This window comes from Dermacentor albipictus, chromosome 1 (genome assembly GCF_038994185.2).
Source record: "Dermacentor albipictus isolate Rhodes 1998 colony chromosome 1, USDA_Dalb.pri_finalv2, whole genome shotgun sequence".
In the NCBI taxonomy this organism is placed as follows: Eukaryota; Metazoa; Arthropoda; class Arachnida; order Ixodida; family Ixodidae; genus Dermacentor; species Dermacentor albipictus.
Window position 1 is genome coordinate 410,462,438 of NC_091821.1, and position 23,193 is coordinate 410,485,630.

Below are 23,193 nucleotides of genomic sequence, written 5' to 3' on the forward strand. Positions count from 1 at the left end.
GGCAAGGCAGTGCGAGCGGATAATAAAATGCGCGATGAGAATAAAATAGTTAATGATCGTATCTCGAGGTGGCAACATCTCCTTCTCCGCCGCCTCCATATCGCTGAAGTCACTATCAATGAAGTCCTTGTCACTGAAGACACCGATACGCTTTAAGGTGTGTCTTCTCCTCTTTGCTTCTATTGCTGCCGATTTATGCGCTATTATTACCCTGAAAAGCAATTTTGAAGCAACAAGCCCTGCTTTGAACGCATCTGCCTATTTTGTGATCACGTGCCTTATCAGGTGGTAGCTAAAATAGCGACAGCGACGTTCCAAGCGAAAAAAAGGCCCAAGCAGGAGTGCTAGCCTGGGTACACATTTGTAGCTTTTTTTAGTTTCGTGCATATTTAAACCCCTATTCTTGTGACTAAGTGGTCATAACTGATGATATGGGCCGGTATTAACAGAATCTGTCTTGCGTAGCTGCTCGCGATTCACCTGTAAGGGCGTAATGTGTATATCGACAAGAGTATTGTCTTAAGACAGATTGTGCATTCCCTGACATAAAAAAATTAACCTCTTATTTAGGTAACGACTAAACTGTCCGCACCACCTGAGAAAGCGATAGAGAGAGAAGCTTTTTAGTGAACCTGAAGGACGTTTTCGTGGTAGGCACCACTTGACGTACATCATTTAGGTCATATTTAAGGCTGCTCGTAATAAAGTAATAAAATGTCCGGCAACTCGAGTCGTAATAACAGCACATATGTCTCAAGTAAACATGAACGCCTAATTATTTTTCAAATACTTTAAAGGAGCTTCTAACTGTATGAGAGAAATAACGTCACGTGCTTGCAGCTGTACCATTGTTTTGTTGACGATGAGTAAGAATTCCACTCGGAAACGCTCAATACCACGCGACAGAACTAGTGAGTGAAGATGGAGTTTGTCTGGCTTTCCAGACTGACCATCGTTCCACATCGTAAGTACCCTTTGTACAGCAGGACAGTGCTACTTTTCCCTGCTGGGAATGGCGCAGTTCGCTAAACGTTAGCGAAAAATACTGCAGTGACTCATGTTACCTCCGTCCTTCCATCGGTTCTAATTTGGTTTTTGAATTTTTTTTCAATGTTTCTTATCATTAAGGTTTATTTCCTGTCTTATGTTACTACATTAGTTCGCTATATTCGTAATATGTAACCACGCATTTGTCATATTATCCATAAGCTCGATATCGTGACCTATCGCCACATTGCACGGGACCACCTCTTAATGTTATATCGCGTTATTATCCTACTTTAGTTTTCTTTTATGCTATCGCAAGTTTTTTACTTGATTGATTTCGTCGACCGCAAAGATAGAGTCAATTAGAAGACGGCCGAGAATACCCCTAAGACCCGGAAGAGGCGGCTTCTATTGATTTTGCGCCACGGCAATACAAGCGGTCACCAAGCCCGTAATAGGCGCAGCTTAAGAAGCAAAGCCGATGGCCTCCTTGTGTCCGATCCTAGAGATAAAGTACAGCGCGGTAAAGATCAGCCCGTCCACCAATGTAGAGCCAAAAGAAGTTACTCTTGTAATGAAGAAAGGTGGAGAATGGCATACCGATCATCATCAAGAACAGAGGGCACGAGACCGGCGTTCGAAGACCACCATCTTGCTCTCCGCGCTCACTGTTCCGAGCTACCGCCCGTTTGTTGGACTCGCTCAATAAACATCTTTACATTTGGTGGATCGTGCTGGGTACGCACATCGTCGGCACCCTGGAACTCCGATCCCGCACGTTGCACTCGACCATGCAAGCTGACGCAGCCCAACAGCCGCCACCTCTCCCGGCCGCCGTTTGTCCCGGCCCCGTTCGCCAGCGAGACCCCCCGGTATTTTCGGGTACGGAAGACCAGGACGTCGAGGACTGGCTGTCGTCCTACGAAAAAGTTAGTGGACCCAACAAGTGGGATGACGCTACTAAGTTGAGTACCGCGAACTTTTACTTGGCTGGCGTGGCGAAGCTGTGGTATACGAACCACGAATCGGAATTTGAAAACTGGTCTGCTTTCAAGGAGGCAATATCTGCCGTTTTCGGTCGCCCTGCCGTGCGGAAGTTACGCGCCGAGCAACGGCTGCGCACACGGGCACAGGAACCGAATGAAACATTTACCGCCTATATTGAGGACGTACTCGATCTCTGCAGGCGCGCCGATGCCTCAATGAGCGAAAGTGCCAAAATACAGCACATCATGAAGGGCGTCGACGACGATGTCTTTCAGATGCTTCTTGCGAAGTCTCCTGGCACAGTGTCTGAAGTGGTAACTCTGTGCCACAGCTACGACGAGTTGAGAAGGCAGCGGGCTCTCACCCGACGTTCATCTCAGACGTACAATCAACCGCTCGCTGCACTGGACATCATGCCTGCCCAGCCATACCTTATCGCACAAAGGAAAGAATTTGTGCGTGAGGAGGTGGCCCGTCAGTTGTCTCTCCTGCCGTTTGCTCAGCGTCAGGAGCTCCCACAACAGCAGCAACTGCAGCGACCAATCCCGTTGGCTCCCGTGCTTCGACACGTCATTCAAGAGCAGATTTCCGAGGCCATGCCGGTGCCCATTCAGCAGCAACCTGTCGCCGCGCCTCTTAGTTACGCTGAGGTAGTAAAGCGGCAGCAGCTTCAACAGCCCTCACCACCCCATGGTGTGTCGTATGCTGCAGCCCCGATTCAGCCGTCCGTGACATGGTCTGCTCCCATCCCTGCAAATCCCTGGCGAACGCGCGACAACCGGCCGATCTGTTTTGCGTGCGGTGGCCCTGGTCATATCGCCCGATTCTGCCGCCGTCGCGCGCCAGGATATTCAGACGCCCGTTCACCGAACTACATAGATCGTCCCCGCTCTCGTTATGAAGATCCGGGTCCCCAACCAAGCACGTCTTCACGTGACTATCCGCAACCTACGTCTCGTCGCTCACCTTCACCCCGTCGCCGCTCCTTGTCGCCCATGCGTCGTCGACCAGCCCCTGAAAATGAGGGAAACTAGCCTCCGCAGTTCGTGAGGCAAGAACTGCGCTGTCGAAATGCTCAAGTCCTCGAACTTTGCCGTCGAATATTGTCGAAGTTTTCGTAGAAGGCATCCGTGCATATGCTCTTGTCGATACCGGTGCTGCCGTTTCTGTTATAGACGCCACACTTTGCCGCAAGCTTCGGAAGGTGACCACGCCTCTTGAGATGATGCCCTTACGTACAGCGAATGGAGACCCTGTTCGGCCTATAGCTGCCTGCACTGCTCGACTTATTATAGCTAAAGAACACTACATTGTCGAGCTTATCGTCCTTTCCTCTTGCTCGCACGACATTATACTTGGCTGGGACTTTCTATCGTATAATCACGCCGTTATTGATTGTGCCAGATCTGAACTTGAGCTCTTCCCCTTGTGTGACGAGTCCTACTACCCCGCTCATCAAGCCGCACACAAAATAGTCGTCACAGAAGACACAGAAATTCCGCCGACAGCAGCTGTTTTGCTCCCCGTATTCTGCAACAGCATATGTGATGAAGCTGCATTCTTTGAACCATCATGCCTTCTAAATCGGAAGCCACTTCTTTTGCCTTATTCGACCCTCTCTATTTCGAATGGAACAAGCGCTCTCTGCCTCACAAATCCTCTTCCATATCCCATCAGACTGCTTAAAGGTGAATCCCTTGGATGCGTGCAACCCATTGATGTCGGCCAAATTTTTTCCGTGCAGCAAGATTCAGCTCGACGCGACCTCGACGTCATCAGTGCTCTTACCCCTTCTGATGTTCCAGCTGCTGACCTATTCGATTCGTCCATCGCAGACGGACTGTCCCCATTTGAACGCACTGCTCTTCTCCAGCTGCTCTACCAGTTCCGCGACTCCTTCGATGTTGCCCAACGTGCCCTTGGCCGAACTTCTACCATTGTTCACAACGTCGACACCGGCTCCAACTCGCCAGTGCGACAACGCCCTTACCGCGTCTCCACCGCGGAACGTCAAGTTATTACCGACCAGGTTGACGATATGCTTAAACGCGACGTTATTCGCCCTTCACAAAGCCCGTGGGCATCCCCTGTGGTTCTCGTTAAAAAAAAGGATGGATCGATTCGCTTCTGCGTGGATTACCGGCGCCTAAACAAGGTCACTCGAAAAGACGTGTACCCTTTACCCAGAATTGACGATGCCCTTGATTGCCTACAAGGTGCCGAGTTTTTTTCGTCGTTAGATTTGCGTTCCGGGTATTGGCAGGTACCTTTAGCAGAGGCCGACCGTCCAAAGACAGCCTTCGTCACGCCTGACGGTCCATATGAATTCAATGTCATGCCCTTCGGCCTCTGCAATGCGCCTGCCACCTTCGAACGCATGATGGACTCGGTTCTGCGGGGTTTGAAGTGGCACATGTGTCTCTGCTATCTCGACGACATTGTTGTCTTTGCGCCAGATTTCGCAACCCATCTAGAACGCCTCAACCATGTCCTGACGTGTCTGAAAACCGCTCAGCTGCAACTAAATCTCAAGAAGTGCCGTTTTGCTGCGCGAAAACTTACAATTCTTGGTCACGTTGTATCAAAGGATGGTGTGCTTCCGGACCCAGCTAAATTACGTGCCGTGACTGACTTCCCCAAACCGACGACTCTAAAGCAGTTACGAAGCTTCATAGGGTTATGTTCCTACTTTCGTCGGTTTGTGCGCAACTTCGCCTCTATAATTGCGCCTTTGACCCAACTACTAAGCAGCGCCTCCAATATCTCGTCATGGTCTTCTGAGTGTGACCAAGCCTTCTCCACCCTTCGCCGTCTCCTGACGTCACCACCTATACTGCGCCACTACGATCCTACGGCCGCAACTGAGGTGCACACAGACGCCAGCGGTGTCGGCCTCGGTGCTGTTCTCGCGCAACGAAAGCCTGGGTTCGCAGAGTATGTCGTCGCATACGCCAGCAGAACGCTCACCAAGGCTGAATCAAACTATAGCGTCACCGAGAAAGAATGCTTGGCAATAGTCTGGGCGCTTGTCAAGTTCCGCCCTTACTTATATGGCCGCACGTTTGATGTAGTTACGGACCATCATGCATTATGTTGGTTGTCTTCGTTGAAGGATCCGTCAGGTCGCCTTGCCCGCTGGGCTCTTCGACTTCAAGAGTTTGACATCCGCGTTATATATCGTTCCGGACGCAAGCATGCCGATGCTGATGCACTGTCGCGGTCACCACTATCCACCGAAACTGCGTCCATATCCACTATAGACCTTCCATTGTCAGCTCTTGACGTCGCCACCGTCTCCTCTGCACAGCGCCACGATCCCTGGATCGCTTCGCTTCTTGACATTTTATCCGGGGCACCCACTCTTTCGACCACTCGAACTCTGCGACGCCAAGCTTCGCACTTCAGCATCCGTGATGGCCTCTTGTACCGGCGCAACTACTCGCCAGATGGTAGGAAGTGGCTCCTAGTTATCCCTCGAGCGCTTCGCTCTACAATATGCGCTTCCTTTCACTCCGACCCGCAGTGTGCTCACGGTGGTGTCTTCAAGACCTATGAACGCTTACGGAAAAGGTACTACTGGCGCGGAATGTTTCGCTTTGTCCGCAAGTTCATTCGCGGCTGCCACGAGTGTCAGCGACGAAAAAAACCACCGCATCCTACCGCAGGTTCATTGCAGCCCCTTCCATGCCCAGAACGCCCATTCGACCGCGTTGGAATTGACCTTTATGGACCTTTACCTTTGACCACGGCCGGAAACCGATGGGCTATCATTGCTGTCGACCACCTTACACGATACGCCGAAACCGCTGCTCTTCCCACGGCGACAGCACAGGACGTCGCCTCTTTCATCCTGAGGCGTTTTGTGCTTCGGCATGGTCCTCCTCGCGAACTCCTCAGTGACCGTGGCCGCGTATTTCTCTCCGATGCAATTCAAGCACTTCTCCACCAGTGCAAAATTGTACATCGGACGTGTACTGCCTACCACCCTCAGACGAACGGTCTCACTGAGCGGTTTAATCGGACTCTGGGCGACATGCTTGCGACACATGTTGCATCTGATCAATCAAACTGGGACCTGGTCCTCCCATTTGCGACATACGCGTATAACACCGCTACGCAAGTCACAACCGGGTTTTCCCCCTTCTTCCTTTTGTACGGTCGCCAGCCGACGCACACTATCGACACGTTGCTGCCATACGCACCAGATACCTCAGAGTGCACGCCCGTGTCAGCAGCGGCCCGTTACGCTGAAGATTGCCGACAACTAGCCAAGCGCTTTACTACAGCCGACCAACAACGCCAGAAAAACGCCCGCGATGATGATCACTCTCCGGCCGCAACATTCGCTCCTGGAGCACTTGTGTGGCTGCTTGTACCACCCTGCGCCCCTGGCTTGTCGTCCAAACTGCTCCCAAATTATCATGGTCCCTACCGCATCGTCGAGCGTACTTCCCCCGTAAACTATGTCATTGAGCCTCTTACGCTGCAAGGCGACCGTCGTCGACGTGGACGTGATGTTGTTCACGTAAACCGCCTCAAGCCGTACTTCGACCCTCTTGTACCCACCTGTTAGATCGCCAGGATGGCTCCACCTTTCTCGACGGGGGCAATTGTAATGAAGAAAGGTGGAGAATGGCATACCGATCATCATCAAGAACAGAGGGCACGAGACCGGCGTTCGAAGACCACCATCTTGCTCTCCGCGCTCACTGTTCCGAGCTACCGCCCGTTTGTTGGACTCGCTCAATAAACATCTTTACACTCTGATAAAAAAAAAAACTAAACTCTTATCATGAACCTGTGGTGGACAAAAAAATTGCATAAATTTTAGCAAAATTAGAAAGTCCACCAAATATAGCAACCTAAATTTACCTATGAACTTAGTAGATAAAAGTGATCTATTTGTGTTTTGTGACGATAATCATAGAACAGCACAACCTTGATAGTAGGAATGCCTATACTGTGCGTGCTACAGCTTCTTATGGTTATGAAGCAGGTTTATAAAATTCAGCTTTGTTATTTTTAGTACTACGTATAATCCGCTTTGTCCAAATGTTTTTTTCTTGGTTTTCTTTGTTTCCAGCGCTTCGCACATTGTGTATGGCCTTCATAATGAAAGAAACTATTGTATTTCGAAATGCTAATACACTTTCTCAAGATATCCTATTCTCAGAGCCATAGACTTAGCTGTACATAAAAGGTCAACAAACTTGTCTGAGTTTTCTTTTATTTACTTATGACATAAGTTTTGAGTGGGCTGTAATTATGTAATTTTGATTGTAATTGAGAATTACAAGTAGGAAGAGCAACAATATTAGTTAGAAATCTTTGAACAACTCCCACCTTACTGTGTTTGCCGTTGTGTTGTACTAATACGGGAACAAAAATAAGATATTGCATTGTGAATGCGGTATATACTTTATTGAAAGCAGAGGAGATATTCAAAGAAGACATAGAAGTGGTAGAACTGCTGCTACTGCCTTTGGCTCTTCCAGAACTTTCGAGAAAATGTCTCGGGATTTTCTATAATGGCTTTAATCAGGCAAAAATGACGGCGTAGCAATTTTCGCTTAGCTCGATATAAATAGACGCACTTCAATATCTTCCTGTACATCACTTCTAACATGCCCCATGTTTTCTGTAGATATGTACTCGATTAATGAAATATTTTCTTAGGACGCGATGAAAACACGCATGTAACGTTTTCAAGCACTTCCAGTCCCACTAACAGCTTCCCTGTGAAATCGCTGCTGGAATTGTTAAGTTACAAAGGAGCCAGTCTTGAAATAAAAAAATTAACATCTACCGGTCTTGTAGCACGCTGCTACGAAGGAATTCCGCACGTGTTTCCGGGGAAGAAAACTTTATTCTGCCTTTGATCAAACTTCTTCCACTTGGCGGCCTTCGCAGAACTGTTTTACCACAAAGGGAAAGCCTCCCCTCTGACTGCAGTTGAAAGATGCCACACAGCAGTGACGATGCAGCTGTATTCACCTCTCCTTTCATTGCCATTTGGCTCTGCCATGAGCTTCACATTTCTGTTGCCTGAAACACCACTTATCGTCAAAAATGAGCTCTCTCCTTCTTCACAACTGAATACTGGTAAGCGCAATTCCAAGACGGGACCCAAGATAGACACAGAAGCACAGGACAGGCGCTAACTCGCCGCTAAATTTTATTCCGAAGACTTCGCGTATTTAAGCACACAGCAGACCAAGATCGGGCAAGTGCACTGCCCTTCAAGGCAACTAAGAATCATATCAAGAAGTGCATAGATTGCAGCATCATTTATAAAAGCTGCCTTTTATTGCTACGCAAAACAATCGTCGTATCGCTAATACAGGCACTTCTTTCTCTTTCTAATATGATATGCCTCCATAATTTCTGTGGCCAAAGCATTGCCAATCCTGCCTAGAATTCAAATTCCGAAAAGATTTGGCTCACAGAGAGATGGCCTACAATGCACATGCAAATGAAAACAAGCTTCGTTTGCTACAGAGCGCTCATTACTCACGAACTTCTGTAGAGCATCTGTACTCATTATTTTCCTGACAATGACACCTTGTAGTTTTCAGCTATTAACATATATTTTACTTGGCTGTACATTTGCTGTTAAGATTCTCCGCGATCTCGTAAATAAAACTTGCCGTACACGCATCGATAGTACCTTCTTCCCTCCCTGTCCTTTCTTTTCTTTCCTTAAACCCCTTCCACTGTGTAGGGTAGAAAACTGGACGTGCGTTTGGTTGACCTCCCTAACTTTCCTTGGTGCCTTTTCATCCTCCTGATTCAGCATGTAGTAAGGTGACAAAACGAGCGATCGCGACACAATGTCTTCAGTCGGTGCTGGCGAAGTCTAGTGCTCACTTTGCTCAGGCTAGCTTCAGTTGCCAGATTAGGCACCTACAGGCGGCTGGATTCCCTGGTTCGATTTTGACAGCTGTGTCTGCGACCCTACTTCAGGAACTGAAGGGCAAAAAAATGGGCCCGGGAACATGAGCGCTCTGTAGCAACGAAAGCTTTTTTTCGTTTATTTATGCATTATAGGTCCTGTCTCCTTGAGCCAAACCTTTCCGGTAATAAAATTACAGGCAGAAGTGGCAATGCTTTGGCCAGATAAATCATGGAGGCATATTATATTAGAAAGAAAAAAAGTGACTGTATTAGCGATACGTAGGTTGTTTTGCGTAGCAAAGAAAAGCATTTTTAAGAAATAATTCTGCAATGTTTATGCTTCTTGATATGATGCACTCGTTGGCTGCATAGGCAGTGAGTTTGCGCGATCCTGGTCCGCTGTGTACTTGAGTAGGCGAAGTCTTGACAATAATATTTAGTGGCGAGTTAGCGCCTGTCTTGTGCTTCTGTGTCTATCTGCTGTACCGTCTTGGAATTGCGCTTACCAGTATTCAGTTGTTAGGCATGAACCAACTAGCCTAGCAACACATTTTGTTAACGTACATCTCTCCTCCTTCCTTATACTCCGTCTCGCATGTCCCTTGCAGCACTACGGAAGGTGATAAGTCTACACAGGCAATATCCTCGTGTAGCGGTATATAGTTCCGGGCGTAACTGTCTCATCACTGGCGGAATGAGAGAGTTTAATTTTTAATTGCTACAACATACGTTACAGTGATACTTGACATGTTAGACGCTTTGAGTCTGCTCGCCGTATACCGTGAATTACTTTTGCTGTTGACGCAGTTAATCGTAGCAGCCACTTTTACAGTTATTACGTATAGCAACATGGCACCCGTACAGCCCAGAGTACCCGCTTCGATCTGAATTCACGCCTGTTGCTGCCTCTCCATCCTGCCAGCAAGAAAGAATTGTTAAAATCTGTCATCGCTAAGTCTAAGCTCACACTCAGGGCAATACATTAACTATATATCGCCGTTAATATTGAAATTAGCTGCTTGTTTTGGCTCTGCTAGAATTACAGAGCTGGCGCCGACGCGTATGCGTGGTTTGGTTTCAAGTTAGCAGAGGGCACAATAGCCTTAGGACAGGTGATGCCTTGACTCTTCGGAAAGCTATAAAAACTTAATAGTTCATTGCATCATTAATTTACTACTCCACTGTAGTATGGCACAGTATCAACCATCCGTGGAGCATTTATCAACAAGATGGCAAGCAGACGCGGAGCAGTGGACAAGACACAGATGAACACATTTTGAGGGGCATTCGGCCTTTGTATTGGCTAAGAAGTCTTGCAGCTTCCACTGCGTTGCAAGGGACTACTGAGTTAGCGTATAGATACTGTCAGCCTTGCCTTTCAACTACACCTTCGTCATCATTCCCCTATTTTATATCCGCTGCAGTATGAAGGCTTCTCTCAGTGCCCTATAATGACCCCCTGTCTTTCGCCAGGTGATACATTCTTTTGCGGGCCAAATTTTCTAATTAAATCACGCCACTTTGCCCTAGACTGCGCTTCCCTTCTCTTGACACCCTTTCTGTGGGTGATTGGACTCGCGCTATCAGAAATTACATTTATTCCCCCTACTGAGGCTGTCGGTCATGTACGCATTCAAGTTGCCATATGACATGCACTTGACTACATGGCCGCATCTGCTTGCTACATTGCGTTATGTACACACCCACAGATACAAGTTATCTTGTAGGTTCAGTTTGAAAGGGTGCGCCGATTGTAGTGTGGCACTGGATGACCGGGATAATGATCCCCACGTCCGGTTCCTTGTCTTAAAATGCAGCATGGTTTCTACGTTTAAATATATAAAAAAAGTTAGAACATGAATAAAATTTCGGTTTTAATTAGCCTCCTTGTTAAGAAGTTGAGATTCTTTCCCTCTACAAAAGGGCTTCAAAAGCAAGATTCATTTGGTGGTGTAATGAACGCGAAAAACAAGTAAGTTCTTTTACAAGTTGTATACATTATTTTTGAGGTTCTGAAGCTCACTAGGGTATAATGATTCCTTGTTTAGCATATCTGCTCTATGACAAACTAAGCTCAACCTCGAATCAATTTCGACGAAGCTGCACCACGTTGTCTGCGCAGGTCTTATACGGTATGTTTCTTTTAATGCACGGAAAAGACTGAAATAGTGCTTTCTTTTTTTTTTCCCTCATACCAGCAAAGTATCTGTCAGCCAATTCCAAAGGTTTAAAAAATGAACATTACATGTCGTAAGTACTTCGAAATTCATAAAACTAAAGAAATTTTGAAAGTCACTTCATGTTCTGACCTAAACAGAAAAGTGGAAATACCCATTATCCACGGCGTGATTTATGGCCCATCATTTCGCACAGCCTTTCGTACGGAGGCAGCGAATAATGTGCTTCGCTCTTCGCAGGTTACCAGTTCCTCGTTACCCCGATAAAGATGAAAAATTAAGGTGATTCCTACTAAAAAAAAGGCCGACGTCGAGCATATTGATTTTGGCACTTCTACGTAAAGACGTTCAGAAGAAACATAAACTATATTAGACAAATACTTAGAGTACGAAGCACATAACTACCGCTAGGCTGATTAAAGCAGATTGTTTACTAGGTGGATCATTATGGCAACAAACAGCACCTGAGAGCACCAGATACGGGCAAAGAGACCGAGGCAGTCCCAATACAGCTGGGACAGCTGTTAGTGCTCCTTGTGATCTTCTCGGTCTCCGTGCTTGCTCAGGCATCATTCGCTATCTCTAGGTGGTTCTCTAGTGTATAGAGCACGAACAATCTGCACTGAGCTCGGAGGGAAAGGTTACTGGATTGAAAGCTTGACAGTTTCACCTCTGACTTTCTGCTTTTTATATAGCATGTCACCATGCACTATATGGTACAAGAGAGCAATCGAAAGTGAGGAAACGCCGCGAGGTTAACCAGTACAAATTTCTGTTTAGTATACCTTGTGCGGGGGTAAGAGAAAGATAATTTAAACATGGGAAATGAGAGTGATGAGTAGCGAAAAAAATGATGTACGTATACCCATAGAACGCAGGAAAAGAACTAGCACACTGGCTGGCTTTAGCGCGTGTGTCTGTTGCGACCACTGTTCTAAAGCCCACAAATAAGTTTTCCGCTAACAGTGGCTGGCTGTTCGGCGTCGCGAATGAAGCACGACTACGGGGTATAATATTGACTTTCGCGCAAATGTTGGCACAAAGAACTAGGAGTTGGCTTATCTTTAGATTAGGAACAACACCCTCACGCTCAATGCAACGCAGCAGAAGCCAATGGAAACAAAAAGCACGCAAAATAAATCAGTTTCACATAAAATTCATCATAGAAGGCCTTCGAATGCTCTTGAAGTAATGCATTTACTAGGTACACATTTATTCATTTCGAATACTTTGCTAACCTGAAGGCATTACCGAAAGGAGTGATCAGTGCAAAAAGAGGCCCATAGAAGCATAGAGAAAGCAAGTAAAAATGAAAACGGACATAGGCAATACGCGCTGTCTCGAAGTTGCGCGAATCGCTTGGTAAGGAGAAAATACTCGGGCGCAGTTCATAAGCCAGAGTTTTCTGTAAACCATCTTGCTGCAAGTTCTGACAGACTTTAATGGACTTCGCTGCTCCCGGAGCTGCGTTCGGGAGCCCGGGTGCATTCGGTGTTTACCTTCGCAGAGAAATATGATGCTTTTCGAGGCGTCTCGAGCAGTCATAAAGCCTTTCTTTTTTCGCAACTGCAGTCAAGTTCATCTCTTACAAGAGATGATTACAAGATATGATGTTTGCTTGTGTAGCACAGCCTAATGGCAGGAAAACTTTTTCCCCAGCTTTCGAGCAAGTTCTCCCGGATGCGGTGCTTTTCCCCCCTCTATACTGGGAGCTACCTGATTTCGGGCTTGCATGCCGACTGATTTCTTCGCTCTAGCAGTTTTTCGTCATGGTTGACTCAGTAATTGCAAGTTTAATAAAAACAAATAAAATATTGCCAAGCAAGCACGAACTAGCTACTCAATTTTGTCCATTTCGCTTAAAGATAGGCGCTGCCATTGAAAAAGAGATCACTTGTACTGATCACTGCTTGATCGATGAGCTAAATCAGCATTTTCATGCCAAAGTAATTCCCCTCGTTGAAAAGTTATTAACGCTAAAGCGTTAAGGGCCACGTGTTACAGAAAACCCAGCGATCAGCGCCGACCTTTCAGCGTCGACTGTCTTTTCGGCAAAAATAATTTCGAACAGTGCAAACTTAAACATGCACACCCAGCCACGCAGACCCTCTGTGCAGCACAAACTGTGCAGCGCCAGGAAGTTACCGTGCTGGCGGAACATTTTGCTCATACCACAGAAGTGGAAGACGTGACAGCGGAACTTCGCTGAGAAACTCATCCAGTACTCTTTCAAGGATTTCGTCCACGTAACTCTTTTCAGTTAGCGTGCGATAGAAGAAGCTGGGACCGATTATAACACCGTCGCAAATTCCGCACCGCACATTGAACGACAACTGGTACTGGTGCCGAGTGTGCTTTACCCAGTGTGGGTTGGACTCACTCCAATAGTGCGCATTGTGCAATTTACCTGGGCGTTTCTGCAAAGATTGGCTTCATGTGCGCACATGATGTTGATCAAAAAGTTCGGTGACTAATCTCCTTTTGCGAGGACTGAGTTCAAGAAATCTAGTACGATTCTGCAAGCCCCTATCTTCCAAGCATTGATGCTGGTTAAGGTGGTACGAGTGAAAGGCCGAGTGATGAAGAATTCTCCAAACTCATGACTTGGAAATTGGTACCTGGGCAGCCACGTCTCGCACGCTAGTATGAGGGCTTGAGGCCATAAATAATAGAACCTCCGTGCGTGGGCTAGGACTCAAAAATAGAGTCCTCCGCCGCTGTTTCTGGAAGCTACCGGTTTGTCTCGGTTTTCATAATTTTTGATGCTAGACGATGCCTTTGGTATACCGCCAGACTTCCATGAATGATATATATTTGCGGCCTTCCTTTTGTTGCCATTTGCAACTCCCAAGGCAAGTATCATGTTTCGTTTTTGTTCATTAGAGAAAGACATGGAGACTGGGATGAAAGAAAACGCACCTCTAAATCTTTGCACTCATGTTATCAATTCACTTTCGTAGTGATAGGCTTCGTGACAAAACAAAAAAAGAAATCCGTGCACTTTATGCGCGCTAACAGAACCACTATCGCGATTTGTTTCCAACTAACACCAAACACGACGGGCTACTTCGTGTGGGGCGCGGCAGATACGGCACTAGCTCGATCACGATGTTTTCTTTATTTCCTTTATTTCGTTCTCATTAACTCAGAGGGATTTGAGGGCGCTGCTTTATGACGCGGGTGGGAGCCCAATCACCTGGTATTTTTCATGTCTCGCGGAAAGATAAGGAAGCGACCCACGTGTAGGGAAATGGCAAAACCGATGCGTTCAAATAAGTAAATGTACCACTTCTAAATGAGCCGGTTTGGGAATCGGGACGTCTGCACAGAAAACAACAGAAATCAGTGGGAAACAATTATTACGCTGTTAGTACGTTGCTGAAAATACCGCAGTGTAGGCTGTGCCTACAAATGACTGATTGACACATTTATAGTTTGAATAGTACCTGTCGTGTTAGATAACTATATGCAATTGCATAACTAACTTTCAGTAATGAAAATAAGATGACTGGCGGTTACTATAGTGTATTGGAAATAATATGCACTAGGTTTTCTTCTATTCATGCAATTGCACTTTGTTAAGATCTTGGTGCATCATAATTAATTGGGACGCCCTGTATATATAAGCTATACATGCAACTGACGATGTTTCCATCCCTATATAAATGTTGTAACTCATTGGAAGAGTTTCTCCTTTTTTTCATGAGTCGTTAGCACTGCTTACTGGAAAAAGAAGCAATACTGAGGCACACAAGATTCACGTGCATTTCACACACCAATGATAAAGGACTCGGCCGAAAGGGTCACTGAAGTGTGCAGGCTTTTTTCAGGGTCAACAAAGCACGCCAGACAATTTGAAGCGAGGTGAGCATACAGCGACATATCCATTGTCTAGGCATAGGTCATCCATACCTTTAGAAATAATTATTTGCCTACCCCTCATCTTTCGAAAATATAATAAGCTTTGTCCTGTGTATATATTTAAATATCTTGTATGTGTTCATGATGTTTCCAGTGGAAATTTAGAGAATCTTGAAGTGAGAAAATACGGATGAGCGAGCCGCCACTGGTGCTCCTAATGTGCTTGTCATCCTATGGTCCGGATTTGAAGAAATAAAGCGAAAGTATGTAGCAAAAACCATGCATCTCCGCACCAACAAAGGGGCAGTAAGCTATTAGCCCCAATTAAATTTTACGTGATAAGGTAGAGGCAAGTCAAAAGAAACCTCAGATGATCTGGCTGTCAAAGCTTTGGTAATGTCACTTCAGGTTCGATGGGGTGGGGGAGGAGTAAGCTTCGGCATCGTGGGGGCAGGCTTCCTCCAGTTTGTGCGGCCTTTAAGCATATAAAGAATCTTTGAGCAGCGAAATAATCAAACATACACAATATAAAGGTCAGCCGGGCTTCAAGGTATAACATATTACCAGGCAGGAACTGAAGTTCCATAATTATTGACTATATTAGAAACGCATCTGGCTATATAGATTTGAAGTTGCACCAGTGCCACAAATACGAAGTAGACCCTTTTAATGAATAATTCAAATCCACTGTACGCCCAGTGCAATCGCGTAAAAGTGTCTTTTAATTACCATACCACCTTACCGCGGACCTCGAGCAACTTTCCGAAATTCGCTAGCTATTTAGTCTCGAAGCTATTTGGTGTACAATATGTATGTCGATGACACCACGCTTCCTTTTTCATCCAAATCCCTGAATGACCTGGTCTTACGTGCTAACAGTGTGCTCCCTAAAGTGCACTTGTGGTCCCTCGAAAGTGGTCTAACAACCAACTCCGCAAGAACCAAAGCCTTACTCTTTCATCAAAGAAATATAAATGTCGTGCTACCTGGAGACATTGTGCTTAGCTCTTCTACTATTGTAGTTGTACAATCAATAAAATGTCTGGGTGTGCACTTTGATCATGATATGACATGGCGCTCTCATGTAGGTTTCCTCTCCGGCAAACTGTCACCGGTGTTGGGTGCTGTACATTCCTTTAGACACCTACCGCCATCCATGAAATTGCTGATTTATAACTCACTTTTTCTCAGTCACCTAAATTACTGCTGCCTCGTATGGGGGACAACTTCTGCCACAAATATTCACAAGCTGTTTGTTATCCAGAAGAAATTTCTTCGTGTCATTTGTAATAAGCTTCGTGATTTTCATTCCGATCCTCCTTTCAGCGCGCTTAGAACCCTTAAATTGCCTGCCCTAATATTCCTGAGATTGTTGTCAACCTACAGAAGATACGAGAAAAATATTGGCGCCCTTGGCACTCACGCTAATCTCACAAAACAAGAAACCCCTTAAACAGCTCGAGCTCCTGACAATTGGTGTGTTCATCAACTCCGCACTAATTATCGCCAGCAAATGTTATGCCACTGGCTGCCCAGTTTACTCAATTATCTCACCAGATGCAATATCGATGTGCTCACTTGTTCCGCAATAAATGTGCGTGAAGTGTTTATGCGTTCTCGACTGTGTACGCCTGTACTTTGTGATTTTTGCCCTTGGTCTTCTTGCTCTCTTTTTTTTGTTTCTCCTCTTTTGTCCTTAACACGTTTCTCAACTGCCCTGCTGCTGCCACTGTAAACGAAACCTGGCGCCAGTCAAGCTGCTTTCTCTGCAGCTTTTTCCCCTAGTTTTTCCGCCACAACCATGTGCCTCCATGCTTGTGGAAACAAATAAATAATAATAATAATAATAATAACAACAACAACAACAACAACAACAACAACAACAACAACAACAATAATAATAATAATAATAATAATAATAATAATAATAATAATAAAGGTGCATCAACGTAAATTAAAAAAAACCGCTAGTCATTTGTTCCATTCAAACTATCAGAACTATCTGCTTATGATAGGGGTGCTCTGCCCCTTTACCACACATCCGTATGGCGTTTGTCTCAAATAAATAAATACAGAAACAAATAAGTACATAACATAACAGTAATATACTTACTAGGCAAAATGCCCCACTCGTACCTAAAGATAGGTTACTGTAAAATCTTAACCTCCTAATTTACAAAGAAGAGCTATGATTCACATCAGAAGTTTCAGAACAAAATATGAACTCTGTTTAGCCACTTCAGAAAAAGCCCCGAGTTTATTGCTATCGCAAGACCCGGAAAAGTAAATATGCCTCCCCAAGAGGTACAGAAACACTGAATTAAAGACCAAATGCATTGTACTTTAGCATTCATTGTCGCCTATGCTAGATTTGATGAGCAGTGAACAACCTAAATAGCAACAAAATCACCATAAACAAACCAGTATTCTTCAGCATAAAGTTCAAGCATGCAGGGGATAAGCAAGGTATGCCCCTCTATCTTATCCCACTTCTCGTTGCATTTCGCAATGTACACTAATAGTTTAGCATGTAAGCAGTCCTCAACAAAGTACTTCCGCGTGAAACATCGCGATACAGAATGCGGAATCCAGCTGGCGTTGAATGCTGACTTTATTATGATTAGCAATGAAGCAATGTAACGGCGCACCCTATCGCAATTGCTGAGACGCGTAGTCTGTAAGACGTGTAAGCTACCGGGCGCCTCTATCGCGCTTCTCTCTGGACCCGCTGCGCCACCTGGTGGCACCGCCGTGATTCTCACGCATGGCGCGTGTATGAATATATATTCACAGATGAGAAGGTGAATGTATATGACGCTGGTTGAATTGCACCCAGCGCCTGAGAAACAGAGGATATTTTTGTGCCATTGGACAGCAGTACATACCTTGCGGCAAATACCCAGTGACGTAAGTTCGCGTCAAGGGCCTTGTTGATGATCCGCCCGTACCCATTGGCACATCATAATAATCATCACATAATAAATGAGTCAAGTAGGTCCGACAGCTCCTGACAAACCAGTTTCCTTCAGCACAGAAGCCTGATGCAAGATAAGTCATATAGCGATCTACCCCGTAACCCAAGTTGTTGGCAAAGCGGTTTTAGACGTATATACGTAGATATAAGGATAAATAGATGCCGGAAAGTGCTTGAAAAATCCTAACAATGCTAACAGCTATATTAATATAAACAAGCCTGATCCCTGTCATAGTCCTTTCTGTCATAAAATGTGATGAACTGTGAATGATTGTGTTATTGTTTAATGAATTAATTTCACTTTAAAGAGCTGTTCATTTCGTTGAAAGAAAGTCAAAATGCTTGGATGATGTAATGTAATTATGGGGTTTTACGTGCCAAAACCACTTTCTGATTATGAGGCACGCCGTAGTGTAGGACTCCGGAAATTTCGACCACCCGGGGTTCTTTAACGTGCACCTAAATCTAAGTACACGGGTGTTTTCGCATTTCGCTCCCATCGAAATGCGGCCGCCGTGGCAGGGATTCGATCCCGCGAATGCTTGGATGATCATCTTTGCGTTCTCTATGGCGAACTTCTGTAATGAGAGAGCAAAGAAATTTCGGTTTAGCGTGCGGCTAGACGTGTCTCATTGTTTTATATTATGCGTTGCATATTGCAATCACTCAGTTCAGCCCTTGAGCGCGGCCGCGCAGCCACCATTGAGGGTGTGAGCAGTTGTTCATTGCTGCGCGTCTCATATGTGGGTCTATTGTCTTTTAAGTTTACTATGTTTGTTATTAAGTTGCTTCTATTTTTTGGCGTTGCATATTGCAATCACTCAGTTCAGCTCCTGGGCGCGGCCGGGCAGCCACCATTGACGTTTAGCGCAACCACGTGACGTGACGTCACGACAGCCGGAGGAAAAGCTGGGCATCAACTCGCGCAATATGCAACGCATTCTTGGCTTAACCAAGCTAAGCCTGGCCATGTTATATATATACATATATATATATATATATATATATATATATATATATATATATATATATATATATATATATATATATATATATATATATATTCTTCATTCTTTCATTAAAACTTAAAACATTAAAACATTAAAACAGTTCTTTCATTAAAACTCGCAAGAAGTTGGGGATGCGGCTTATGCAATAGGGCCACTTATAGCGTGGAAAATATGACAGTTCCTTTTACAACATGTCGTCCCCCTCCTTCTACCCCTGCCCTTTTGCCTCCAAAGCTTGGCCCCCTCTGACCCTGCGTATTTTTTCTAGAATATTACAGACGGCAATCACAACAGCCAACACATGAAATGGAGATGCAATTTCCTGAATGGAGAACCATGACAAGAATGACTTGCTGTCAAACCTGCTTATGAAATTATGCAACCCGTTCGACATTCGGTTCAGGGAGCTCGAAACATGCGACTATCATAATTGGGGTTGTTATGACGGGCCGCATCTTAATCGGTGGCGCATCCGTGCTTTCTCTGCTATTCTTGAATGTGACTCGAACCTATTTCTTTGCGTAATATTCCTTTTAATTATGCAATTCTCTCCGAGGGTTTAGCAATTCTGAACGAGACGCCTCCACCTGCTCAATAATGATATGCCGCAGTCGTCGGCGGTTAGATAAATGGCGAAAAAGAAAGATTTCAGTTCGGGCGACCAGGAGCAAGGAGAAAGAAACCGAACGGAATGATGAAGTGAGCAAACAAAAATACCAAGTTCATACTACTCGCCGGCCGCACGCACTGACATTGCTACGTTAATCTGCTTGATACAAACCAAGCAGGGCTCTAATTATTCCTTGGTAGTCATTATCTGTTCTTAATGCTATCCCCCTCTCTCCACTGTCATTTTATTTTTGCGTTTTCTTTTGTCGTTCTTTTTTTTGGGCTTTGTGGCTTTTCTTAACTCTCGCTCTAGCTGGCTTCACATCTCCGCGCCGCCCTCCCTCAGATTCTTCATTTTCTTTCTAATTACTTTTTATTCTCGCTTTCCAGTTCAGCAATTGTGGTAGCATCGTTTTCTTTCATCCGTGAAGCCACATGGTTACGTAGTGTGTGTGGTAGGTTTTATTTTTGTTCTTGCTTGCTTCGGCCAGTATACATGGCGTTTTTCCTACTTGTTAACTTGTCCGTAAAAATGGTTAACCATTTATTTCACGATTGGCACAATAAAAGGTTCGTTGAAAGATGTTGTTTTCTTTCAGCTTATAGGTTAACTTGTTCTTGTGAATGGATTAAAGGGAAACGCAATAGAATGAACACAACAAAAGCAGATGCGCGACAAAACCACTGGGGAGGCGATTTTTTCGCGTTTCTTCTTAATCGCCAGCAACCAACGTCAACGTTAGTTTTGGAAGAGCCAGTGGCCGAATCGAAGGAGTCAGATACTCATCAATATGAAAAATTGGAGGACGCTTAAGCTTCGCCTTCAAAAGTGGGACGCGACAGAGTTCCCGTCGACCCGCCAAGGGGTATAAGAGAATGCGCTACGGCACAGCGATCACTTACGATGCGCCCCGCATCGGACTTAGCGCCCACCTATCACGCGGTGAGCGTCGAGCAACGCAGCGTTCGGCGCGGCAACGAAACGTGCGCCTGAGCGAACGGAACGAACCAAAGAACTCGGTGTCTCGGAGGGGAAACGATCTACGCCAGCCAAACGTCGCGATCGGCACGGGCAGGGAGATAGATAGTAATCTAAAGAAAGGACCGGGAGCACGGCAAAGCGTCGTCAGGGGAGAGGGAGTCCCGCGACGCGCCTGGCAGCGGTCCCAATGCGCGCGCGGCGCGCCTCCTGTCGGGGCAGCGCCGTACATTGAGAGGAGGGGGTCTTCTGTGTTTGCCGCAAGATGGCTCTGCGTGTGCGGAAAGCGCAGAAGAAATGCAGCGGAAACGCATTTCGCAACTCGTGGAATTGTGACTTCTGTACGTTACATGTTCATAATTACCGATATACAACGCAGTATAACTTTCCACGGCTCGTTTCGAAGGCAACACCGCATTCACTAGAGGCGCGTTTGCACCGCTTGGAAGCATCGAACTCGTGGCTGAGTGGTAGCGTCTCCGTCTCACACTCCGGAGACCCTGGTTCGATTCCCACCGGGCCAATCTTGGAAGTTGCTTTTTATTTATGAAGCGCCTGCCGTGATTTATCGCTCACGGTCAACGCCGCAAACGCCGACACCGACGCCGACGACACCGGCTTTTCTGCGACACGAGCTCCTTAACGCTATCGCGTTAATACAGTTCGTGGCTGACGTTCCCTCATAGTTGCGCCACTGCACTTTATTTGATCACCACGAAGGCACGCAGAAAAAGCAGTAAACGGGAATCACAAACATATATCCCTATTTCCCCATCAACTTTCGTCGCCCTTTTCATAAAGTGTCGCCACTGTACGACATGATGCTTTCAGGAGACGCACAAGGTTAAACGATGGTGGGTAGAAAATTTAGCAAAAACCCTTATATTCTAGATCCTCCGCGATTCGAGACAGCCGGCAACGATTCAAGCCAATATAAAAAGCTCTCCTGTTAAAGCAATAAGCAACAATAAGAGCTGGGGCCCACCGGCGCGTCTTTCCACAGTGAAATGTTTTTTCGAAGGCGGCTGCCTTATGGAATAGAAATGAAACTAAACAACGGAGCTTACAAATTTACACGAAATCCTGCACCGTGCAGGAACTCCAACAAGGCTATGCAATTAGAGCCGTCTTGACATCGGCCTTCAGTATCTTCATTTATGTAGTACGACTGCTAACTTAATAAAATATGACTATCATTCTGAACACACTTGATGAAGTCAGCATGTCGGTCGTTGCGAAGGCTAGTCTGTATCTGCACCTGCGAATTTTTTCCTAAGGAAGCTGTGGTACAGTTTCGCGGGAGCGCTCGGCGTCGGATACATCAAATTCACCGAGCACTGCGATGATGTGGCTGCTAAATTTACGCTAATTTATTGGGAGAAGATGGCGTAAGGGTTTGCGTGGATACTGCGAAACCATGAAAGCAATCCAATGATGACTTCAGACAGGCATAGTGTCCGGCGCCGGTTAAGCTCTGAAGCTTTGGTTTTGCATTCCTACGCCAAGTTTATAATTTCGGAGCTGAGAAGGACTTCCGACTGGCGAAATTTGGCTGTGTTGACACGTTATCCTTGTTGATTCTAGCGCTGGGTGAATGCATAAATAAAAGAATGGAAGAAACAGGAATGCAGTTATAAAACAAAATAAATGACAAAACACAAGGCAAGGTTCCTTGTGCGGCGTTTCTTCCTTCTTCTGTCGTCGTGTTCAGCTTGCATTTCAAACGTCGGAGGAGGCATCAATATAACGCACTGTTGCAGTGTCACGCAGATAATGTAAATGAACACCTTGGGTAAAAACATGACTGAAACAACCGCAGGCGCAGAGCAATTAGTGAGCTGTTTAATTTCTTTTACTTTATCTTGGTTTTTGTTGTTTATTCAGAGTACCTTACAAGCCCATTGAAGGGCATTGAGTGTGGGGAGTAACAGTTTCCACAGCACACAAAAACGTTAGCATCGAATAAAAAGGTAGCAATAGAAAGGTTACAAATAGTACAATACGACATCACTGTACAATGTTATCAAAGAGCGCATTAAGTTATCACGATAAGTTTCACGGCTTAACGTGATGCAATGGGATTCCGAAGGAGGTTCCAATCCACAATAATGCAATGCAGTCACGGTGAGATAAACGTCTGCGTTTGACCATGTATGCGCCTGAAAGTGAGCATGTGTGAGCGATTCGTGACGTGCGCACAGGTGCGTGAAGCGGCAGATGGTGAGATTTATTTATATAAATGTACCGGTGAAAACAGGCACAGAACAGTGATCACGCGGCGAGTTTTCAGTGACTCAAGTGAAATGTCTTTTTTTATCCAGACAATCCTAGAGAGATAGTCGCACTTACGCGATATGAAACTGGCTGCTCTATTCGGAACAGCTTTCAAGATGTCGCTAACGTGCTCCTGATAAGGTGATAATGTGGATGAAGTGAATTCTAGTTGCGAAGAAAGATAAGTTAGATATATTATTGTCTGCGGCTGCTACAAGCGTAGCTTAGGGAAGGTCACGTGTGAGGTACGTGGAAGCCAAGATATTTGTACCATGGGGTATAACAAATTATTGCATTATTAATCGAATACAAAACATTGATCTAGTGCATTTACGGCTAAAAGAAACTAACCTGCATTTGGAGACGTTCAGGGACATCTGTCAAGCTTTGCATCATCTGTAGATAAAAGCAAGGTCATTTTAGTGTGTAGAACAGCCATCA

General features: G+C 45.6%; 1 long non-coding RNA gene across 4 annotated transcripts in view; it reads right to left on the bottom strand.

The window, feature by feature from the left end:
• Positions 1 to 23,193, bottom strand: part of LOC135918179 (uncharacterized) — a 421,347-nt gene that overhangs the window by 357,476 nt on the left and 40,678 nt on the right. For all 4 annotated transcript variants that reach the window (XR_010569589.1, XR_010569588.1, XR_010569590.1 and 1 more), the window contains exon 3: positions 23,104 to 23,148. This is a non-coding gene — a long non-coding RNA (uncharacterized lncRNA). The remainder of the gene's footprint in view (positions 1 to 23,103; positions 23,149 to 23,193) is intronic.